The sequence below is a fragment of the Saimiri boliviensis genome, chromosome 1, assembly GCF_048565385.1.
Source record: "Saimiri boliviensis isolate mSaiBol1 chromosome 1, mSaiBol1.pri, whole genome shotgun sequence".
NCBI lineage: Eukaryota > Metazoa > Chordata > Mammalia > Primates > Cebidae > Saimiri > Saimiri boliviensis.
The window spans coordinates 10,418,171-10,428,381 of record NC_133449.1 but is presented as its reverse complement, the minus strand read 5'-3'; positions in this window follow the sequence as shown (position 1 = coordinate 10,428,381).

Below are 10,211 nucleotides of genomic sequence, written 5' to 3'. Positions count from 1 at the left end.
CAGGTGATCCCTCCACCTCATCCTTCCAAACTGCTGGGATTTTAGGCATAAGCCACCACGCTGGGCATGATTGTTAAATTGTAAGCAGAAAATTCAAAATCAAGATTCCAATTCTCAGTCAGGGCCAAGGAGGAGCCCGGGTGAGAGGATCACCTGAGGCTAGGAGCTCGAGACCAGCCTGGCCAACATGGTGAAACCCTGTCTCTACTAAAAATACAAAAAATTGACCGGGTGCGGTGGCTCAAGCCTGTAATCCCAGCACTTTGGGAGGCCGAGGCGGGTGGATCACAAGGTCAAGAGATCGAGACCATCCTGGTTGGCATGGTGAAACCCCGTCTCCACTAAAAATACAAAAAATTAGCTGGGCATGGTGGCGCGTGCCTGTAGTCCCAGCTACTCAGGAGGCTGAGGCAGGAGAATTGCCTGAACCCAGGAGGCAGAGGTCGTGGTGAGCCGAGATCGCGACATTGCACTCCAGCCTGGGTAACAAGAGCAAAACTCCGTCTCAAAAAAAAAAAAAAAAAAAAAAAAAATTAGCGGGGCATGGTGACAGGTGCCTGTAATCCCAGCTACTAGGGAGGCTGAAGCAAGAGAATTGCTTGAACCCTGGAGGTGGAGTTTGCAATGAACTGAGATTACATCATTGCACTCCAGCCTGGGTGACAAGAATGAAACTCCATCTCGGAAAAAAAAAAAATCCAATTCTCTGTAGTCCTAGTGCTTTGGGAGGCCAAGGTGGGAGGATCACTTGAGTTCATGAGTTCAAGACCAGCCTGAGTAACATAGTGAGACCCCCCCATCTCTACAAAAAATAAAAATCAGGTGCAGTGGCTTGCACCTGTAGTCCTAGCTACTCAGAAGGCTGAGTATCACTTGAGCACAGGAGTTTGAGGCTGCAATGAGCTGTGACTGTACCACTGTACTCCAGACTGGGTGAGAAAGCAAATCCCGCCCCCCCCCCAAATAAAAATAAAAATAAAGGCCAGGCACAGTAGCTCACACCTGTAATCCCAGCACTTTGGGAGGCTGAGGCGGGTTGATCATGAGGTCAGGAGTTCAAGACCCACCTGGTTAAGATGGTGAAACCCATAATTACTAAAAAATACAAAAATTAGCTGGGTATGGTGGCAGGTGCCTCTAATCGCAGCTACTTGGGAGGCTGAAGCAGGAGAATTGCTTGAACCCAAGGGGCAGAGGTTATAGTGAGCTGAGATCATGCCACTGTACTCCAGCCTGGAAGACAGAGACTTCATCTCAAAAAACAAAAACAAAAACAAGAAAACCAAACCAAATATGGAAAAGAAGAAAACTAGAATAAATCCTGTGCTACTGGACTGAAACTGGAGGTACCAATCGAAACTCCTAGATTTTAAGATGCATGGATGGAGGGGGGCAGAGAGAGAGAGAGAGAGAGAGAGAGAGAGAGAGAGAAATAAACCATTTACTAGCTCTGTTTGCTATGAGACCTCAGAAGCAACGATTTACCAGTAGCACTGAATACACCAGAGTCCAGATCTTAGTTGCTAATACCACTATCCACTAAAAAGAACCAGGGCACCTTGGAGAAATGGGTGGCTTCCAGGCTGGATTAGGGGATATTTAACAGATAAGTCGATTTACTCTCAAATATTTTGTACATATAATTATGTCATTATATAATATATAGTATATATTGTAAGTATATATTAGGTGATATAGAGAACTATGTTATATATATATTCCATGCCAATATCATAGCCCTACCATATACTGATATCTGTCTATGGAAGTTCCTTGTGCCAGTCTTACAACTTTTGGGTAAGACTGAAATTAATGAGGCTGGGTACGGTGGCTCACACTTGTAATTTCAGCACTTCAGGAGGATGAAGCGGGCAGATCACTTGAGGCCAAAAGTTTGAGGCCAGGCTGGGCAATATGGCAAGAACTCATCTCTACAAAAAATACAAAAAGTTAGCTGGGCATGGTAGTGCATGCCTGTAGTCCTAGTTACTCAGGAGGCTGAGGTGGGAGAATCGCTAGAACCCGGGAGGTCGAAGTTAACAGTGAGCTGAGATCATGTCACTGCATTCCAGCCTGGGCAACAGAGTCAGACCCTGTCTCAAATAAATAAATAAATAAATAAAATAAAAGAGAGAGAGAGAGAGAGAGAAGAAGAAAAAAAAAAAGAAACTATGTTAAAAAGTTAACCAGGCCACACATGGTGGCTCATGCCTGTAATCCCAGCACTTTGGGAGGCCAAAGCAGGCAGATCATCTGAGGTCAGGAGTTCGAGAGCAGCCTGGCCAACATGGCAAAACCCTGTCTCTACTAAAAATACAAAAATTAGCCGGGCATGGTGGTGGGCACCTGTAATCCCAGCTACTCGGGAGTCTGAGGCAGGAGAATCGCTTGAACCTGGGAGGTGGAGGTTGCAGTGAGCCAAGATTGCTCCACTGTACTCCAGCCTGGGCAACAGTGTGAGGCTCCATCTCAAAAAAAAAAAAAAAAAAAAAAAAAAAACAACGTTATCCACCAACAGCAGGAAAATGCCTTTGGCAGGCTTCTATTAGTAGAAGTGAGAAGGGTGGTCCTGTTCCCACCCCCAGCTCCCAGCCTGGCCCACTCTGCCTAGCGGACAGTTCAGGAAGCCAGAGGCTCTGAGGCCACCCTACCCTGCACCCCCTGGTCTCCATGCAGCTCAGCACGCCCCTTTTTCCTCCCTCTTCCTGTGCCTTCTCCACCCTCTGCCCTACATCTGTGCTCTCTGGAATTCATGTCCCTTATCGGCAAAACCTCTAGCTCCCAACTTCTTTCCATTTCCCCATCCCGCGCCCTCCCCTGAGGACACTTTTACTCAGAGCCCTCTTACAGGTGGCTCTTTCCTGTCCCCACACCTGCCAGCACTGGGGCAATTCTCTTTGCTCCATCTTGCCACGTCAGACCCTTCTCCTGCACTCTGACCCCTCATCCCCACCCCCAGCTTCCAATTCTGGCATAGACCAGCCCTGGCCAATAGAACCCTCTGTGATAATGGGAATTTTGTTTGTTTTTTGTTTTATTTTGTTTTGAGACAGTGTCTCGCTCTGTTGCCAGGCTGGAGTGCAGTGGCAAGATCTCAGCTCACTACAACCTCCACCTCCTGAGTTCAAGTGATTCTCCTGCCTCAGCCTCCCAAGTAGCTGGGACTGCAGGTGCACACCACCAAGCCCAGCTAATTTTTGTATTTTTAGTAGAGATGGGGTTTCACCTTGTCGGCCAGGATGGTCTCAATCTCTTGACTTTGTGATTCTGCCCACCTCAACCTCCCAAAGTGCTGGGGTTACAGGCATGACGCACTATGCCCGGCTGATGGAATTTTTTTTTTTTTTTTAAATAGAGACGGGGTCTCACTATGTTGCCCAGGCTGGAGTGCAGTGGCTATTCACAGGTGCAATCCCACTACTGATCAGCATGGGAGTTTTGACCTGCTCTGTTTCCGACCTGGGCTGGTTCACCCCTCCTTAGCAACCTGGTGGTCCCCTGCTCCCGGGAGGCCACCATATTGATGCCAAACTTAGTGTGGACACCTGATCGGCATAGCACACTACAGCCCAGAACTCCTGGACTCAAGAGATCCTCCAGCCTCAGCCTCTTGAATAGCTGGGACTACAGGCATGCACCACCAGATGGGAATGTTTTATAACAGCATCGCCCAATACAGAAGCCATTGGCCACATGTCACCTGAAGGAGGCTGGGAAAACTAAGTCTTGCATTTCATTTAATTTTCATTACTTGGGCCGGGCGCGGTGGCTCAAGCCTGTAATCCCAGCACTTTGGGAAGCCGAGGCGGGTGGATCACGAGGTCAAGAGATCGAGACCATCCTGGTCAACATGGTGAAACCCCGTCTCTACTAAAAATACTAAAAAAAAATTAGCTGGGCATGGTGGCGTGTGCCTGTAATCCCAGCTACTCAGGAGGCTGAGGCAGGAGAATTGCCTGAACCCAGGAGACGGAGGTTGCGGTGAGCCGAGATCGCGCCATGGCACTCCAGCCTGGGCAACAAGAGCAAAACTCCGTCTCAAAAAAAAAAAAAAAAAAAATTCATTACTTGATTTTTAATTCATTAATTAGATAATTTTACTTATTTATTTTTTCTGGAGACAGAGACTCACTGTGTGCCCAGGCTGGAGTGCAGTAGTGTGATCTCACTGCAGCCTCCACCTCCCAGGCTCCAGCCCTCCCGCCTCAGCCTCCCAAGCAGCTGGGACTATAGGCACACACCACCACACCTGGCTTATTTTTGTATTTTTTGGTAATGATGGGGTCTTGCCACATTGCCTAGGCTGGTCTCAAATTCCTGAGCTCAAGTGATCCTGCCTTGGCCTCTCAAAATGTTGAAGTGACAGGCTTGAGCCACCAAGCCCAGCCAATTAGTTTATTTTTTTTATTTTATTATTATTTTTTTTGAGACGGAGTTTCGCTCTTGTTACCCAGGCTGGAAGTGCAATGGCACAATCTCGGCTCACCGCAACCTCCGCCTCCTGGGTTCAGGCAATTCTCCTGCCTCAGCCTCCTGAGTAGCTGGGATTACAGGCACGTGCCACCATGCCCAGCTAATTTTTTGTATTTTTAGTAGAGACAGGGTTTCACCATGTTGACCAGGATGGTCTCGATCTCTCGACCTTGTGATCCACCCGCCTCAGCCTCCCAAAGTGCTGGGATTACAGGCTTGAGCCACCGCGCCCGGCTTAGTTTATTTTTTGAGATAAGCTCTCACTCTGTTGTCCAGGCTGGCATGCAGCAGTGCAATCATGGCTCACTGCAGCCTTGCCCTCCTGGGCTCAAGTGGTCTCCCATCTGAGGCCTCTCTTGAGTAGCTGGTACCACAGGGGCATGCCACCATGTAAATTGACCACATGGCCGGTGCTACTATAATGTGGACATAGTGCCCCGTACCCTTCTTTTTTTTTTTTTTTTTTTGAGATAGAGTTTCGCTCTTGTTACCCAGGCTGGTGTGCAATGGCGCGATCTCGGCTCACCGCAACCTCCGCCTCCTGGGTTCAGGCAATTCTCCTGCCTCAGCCTCCTGAGTAGCTGGGATTACAGGCACGCACCACCATGCCCAGCTAATGTTTTGTATTTTTAGTAGAGACGGGGTTTCACCATGTTGACCAGGACGGTCTCAATCTCTTGACCTTGTGATCCACCCGCCTCGGCCTCCCAAAGTGCTGGGATTACAGGCTTGAGCCACCGCGCCCGGCCCCCGTACCCTTCTTTTTATGGTGACCTGCAGACCCCCAAGCCCCTCTCTCTCACTCTAATCCCTTTCTCCCCATCACTCTTCCCATCCTTACTTAAGGTTGTTTTTTGTTTTTGAGGCAGGGTCTTGCTCTGTCACCCAGGATGGAGTGCAGTGGCAGGATCATGGCTCACCACTGAAGCCTCGACCTTCTGGCCTCAAATGATCCTCCTCCCATCTCAGCCTCCTGAGTAGCTGGGACCACAGGTACATACCACCACACGTGGCTAACCTGCTTATGTCTTCTTTTTTTCATGGAGGGGGGTCTCACTGTGTTGCCCAGGCTGGTTTTGAATTTCTGCAGTCAAGCAATCCCTCTGCCTTGGCCTCCCAAAGTGCTGGTATTACAGGCATGAGCCACTGCACCCAGCCTCCTTATAACTTTTATTTCAAGTTCAGGAGTATATGGCCAGTCATGGTGGCTCACACCTATAATCCTAATGCTTTGGGAGGCCAAGGCGGACAGATCGCTTGAGTTAATGAGTTCGAGACCAGTCTCTGGGCGACATAGTGAGACCACATCCCTGGCCATAGCACTGGTTTTCACCAGGTCTCTTGTTTGGTGGAAGCCTGCTGAGTCTATCGGCAGAGTGAAGCCATTGCAACATAGGCCAACATACACGATAGGTCTTTTGAGATGTCACCAGAAACAGGGGTACACTCACTTGGGGAGTCAAAGGTATCTGTGGGTCTGGGTTGGGTGCAAGCCTGAGCCTGGTGTGCATTGTCGAAGTTGCCCAAGAGTGTGGAGTTTGATGAGGGACCCTCATGTTGTAGACCATCCCTAGGTACCCTAGCTTCCCAGGCACCCCTGCTTCCTCCCAGTCTGCCTGTGTCCTTCCTGGTCCCTGGAGCTATCTTCTGAAGTAAAGAGACCCTGTGACATCATCCACCTGCTTCCACCCCCTGCCATGGCCCTCACCCGAGGACACTGTGGGGACTACAGATCTCTGCCCTCCAGGCTACTGCTGTCAGACCCCGATGCCGTCACACTTCTGTAGAAGCCCCTGCTCCCCAGGGCTCCTGCCATCCTGCCGAACACCCTCTGACCCTCTAGGAAGGGACCAGAGAAAGTCATGTGTGCCTGTAATGATGGGTTCAAGGGAGACGATCAGATCCACTAAGGAAGCATCTGTGTCTGCCTGGCTCCCCAAACGGTGAAGCTAATAAATGCTAAGTATATCCTGAATGAACAAATGAACGATGAATGAATGAATGTTAACATCTGGCCACACCCCCTTGTGCAGTGAATACTCAGGCATCTAGCTTTGGAGCAGTATTATGCTCCAGCCCAAGAATGGTGGCTTCAGTGCCCCGTAGAGGACACTGGGTGGCCGCCTCTGTGACCTTCACCTCCTCCACTCCAAGAGTCTTGCCTTTTCTCACCTTTCAGCTGCCCACTCCTGTGCCACACCCTGTACCTCGTCATCACCTGAAACTGCTCCGCCCCTGAAATCTTGAATACCAGTATCCCACTCTCTGACCCCACCTCCATCCCCCACGCCTGCCTCCCACCACACCTTCCCCTTAACTCACACACTGCCTCTGCTCCCTCCCAGCCCATCACCTCCTGCTGGTCCTGCTTCTCTTCCCGCCCTGGGCTGCCTGAACTTCCCTGTCATCAGCACCTTTCCTTCTCTGTGCCTCACCTTGTTTCAACAGAACCCCAGCCTGGCTTAGCCTTTTTTTTCTTTTTTGAGACAAGGTCTCCCTCTGTCATCTAGGCTGGAGCACAGGGCTCAAGGGATTCTCCCACCTCAGCCTTCTGAGTATCTGGAATTACAGGCACCATGCCTGGCTAATTTTTTTATTTTTTGTAGAGACGGGGGTCTCATTATGTTGCCTAAGCTGGTCTCGAACTCCTGGCCTCAAATGATGCTGTCACCTCAGCCTCCTAGTGATGGGATTACTGGCGTGAGCCACTGTGCCTGGCCACATGTTTTGTTATATCACAATATCACCCTCTCCCAGGGCTACCTCTTTCTTCTTTGCTCAGGGGATGCAGCGTCTGCGGTTCAAGGCCATTACCACCTCCTGTTTGGACACAGACTCTTCCCCGGCTCCCCATCAGCTATCTCCTCATTTTCTTTTATCTTCAGACTCATTATATTGACCCCTCCCCTCAGCTGGCGAACACGCACCATTGCCTTCTGTCCAAACGCCATCCTCCTTGGTCCCTAATCCCCAGCAGCCATCATCAACCTCTCTCCTTCCCTGCATCTCAGCTCCTTGGAAGGGAGGCCCCGTCACAGTCATCAGCACCTGCCTGCACACATCTGCACTCCCCCGACAGGGGAGGACCTGCCTGCACACTCATCAGGCTCATGGCTGGGGAGAACCAGGAGAACGCAACAGACGAGGTCACTGACCTGTTCCAGTGCAGAAGGCATGAAACAGGCAAGCAGATCGCTAGCTAAATATGGGAAGTGCACAGATTCTTTTAAACTCCTATGAAGAAGAAAAAAGAGGCAACGAGACTGAGCAGGCAGGACATGGGGTCTCACACCTGTAATCCCAGCACTTGGGAAGGCCAAGGTGGGGGGGGTGAGACATCATTTGAGACCAGCCTGGGCAACAGAATGAGTCCCCATCTCAAAAAAAAAAAAAAAAAAAAAGGGAGAGAGAGAGAGAGAGAGAGAGAGAGAGAGACTGAGAGCAACTGAGAAAATGCACTTCAGTGAGGGTTCTTTCTCAAGCAACGACAGTGCCTGAAAGTTTATCTACTTATTTATTTATTTTTGAGACAGAATTTTACTCTGGTCACCCAGGCTGGAGTCCAGTGGTGCGATTTCAGCTCACTACAACCTCCACCTCCCAGATTCAAGCAATTTTCCTTCCTCAGCCTCCCAAGAAGCTGAGATTACAGGCACTCACCCCCACACCCGGCTAATTTTTGTATGTTTGGTAGAGACAGGGTTTCACCATGTTGGTCAGGCTGGTCTCGAACTCCTGAACTCAGGTGATCCACCCACCTCAGCCTCCAAAGTGCTGATATTACAGGCATGAGCCACCACACCCGGTATAGTGCCTGAAAGTTTAGAATGATCCAGATATATGAGGAGTGGAGGGAAGAGCATGATGGACCCTGGGAACAGAAAATCCAGTGCCCAGGCTAAGAAACCACATGGCTTAGGGAAAGCAAGTGCAGGTGGGCGCCATGCCCTCCTCAGCACCGAAGGCTGGCTTTTCCCCACCGCCTTGGAAACCACATTCTTCTTTTTGAGCCCAGTGAGCAGGTTCTGCCATATTGATTAGTCCTCCCTGCTCCATTTCTCTTCCTTGACCTCTTCTGGAGCCACCTCCTCTTGTGACTTCCACGACTCGGAACGCCCCCACCCTCCCTGCCTTCATGCCCACTCCCTGCCTGGCTCCTTGCTGGACGCGGTTTCCCTGATCCTTCTTCACATTTCCTTGACCTAAGTCTCCATTCTCTGCCCACTGCTCCCTCGCTCCACACTAGAGGATCAGAACGTTTTCTGGGGTCACAGATGTGATTATAGTGCCTGCCATCACTCCAGGCTAATTTTTGTATTTTTCATAGAGAAGGGGTTTCACCATGTTGGCCAGGCTGGTCTTGAACTCCTGACCTCATGATCCACCCACGTCAGCCTCCCAAAGTGCTGGGATTACAGGTGTGAGCCACCGTGCCCAGCCAGCTGTACACATTTCTGTTGAGCCTGTATTTAGGAGCTGAGTTGCTGGGTCATACGATATACATATGTTCAACTTACGTAGACAATTCCAAATAGCTTTCCAAAGTGATTGTACTCATTTACACACCCACCAGCAACGTGTGAATACATCTCCCTCCTCACCAACACTTGGTATTGTCAGAATTTTTAATTTTCACTATTCAGGTATGTGTGTAATGACAGCTGGTTGTGGTTTTGATTTGTATTTCTCCAATGAGTAATCATGTCATTGGAGAGGAAATTTTTATGTGCTGTTATTAACACACTAATATACTTTTTTATTGGATTGCTTTTTTATTACTGAGTTGTAGGAATTTTTTTATATATATTGTGGATACTAGTCCTTTCTCAGACACATACTTTGTGAATATCTTCTTCTGGTGTATATCTTGCCTATTTTCTTCTCCTCCTCGTTTTTTTTTTTTTTTTTTTTTTTTTTTTTTTTTTTTTTTGATAGTCTCACTCTGTCACTCAGGCTGCAATACAGTGACACCATCATAGCTCACTGCAGCCTCGAACTCCTGGGCTCTAGCAATCCTCCTCAGCCTTCTGAGTAGTTGGGACTACAGGCACAAGTTGCCATGCCCGGCTCCTATTTCTTTTCTTAATTGTGTCTTTTAATGATGAGAAGTTTTTAATTTTGATGATATCCAATTTACCAATTCTTACTTACAATTACTGCTTTCTGTGACCTAAGACACCTTTGCTTTTGCCTTTCCCCCCAGTCACACAGGTATACTTCTAGGTTTTCCTCTAAAAAAAATTATGATTAAAAACAAAAAAAAAAGAAAAAAGAAAAAAAAAGTTATGATTTTAACTTTGATATTTAGGTCTATGGTCCTTTTATTTATTTACTTATTTACTTATTTTTTAAAAGATGGGGTTTCACCATCGTTGGCCAGGCTGGTTTTGAACTCCTGACCTCAGGTGATCCACCCACCTCGGCCTCCCAAAGTGCTAGGATTACAGGCGTGAGCCACCATGCCCAGCCTTTTTTTTTTTTTTTTCTGAGACAGAGTCGTGCTCTATCTTCCAGGCTGGAGAGCAATGGCACAATCTCAGCTCACTGCAACCTCCTCCTCCCAGGTTCAAGCAATTTCAGTGCTTCAGTCTCCCAAGTAGCTGGGATTACAGGCATGTGCCACCACGCCTGGCCTACGGTCCATTCTGAATTAGTATTTTTAGTATGATATGAAGTAGGACTCAAGGTCCACTTTTGGTCATACAAATACAAAGTATCCCAGTACCATTTCTTGAAAA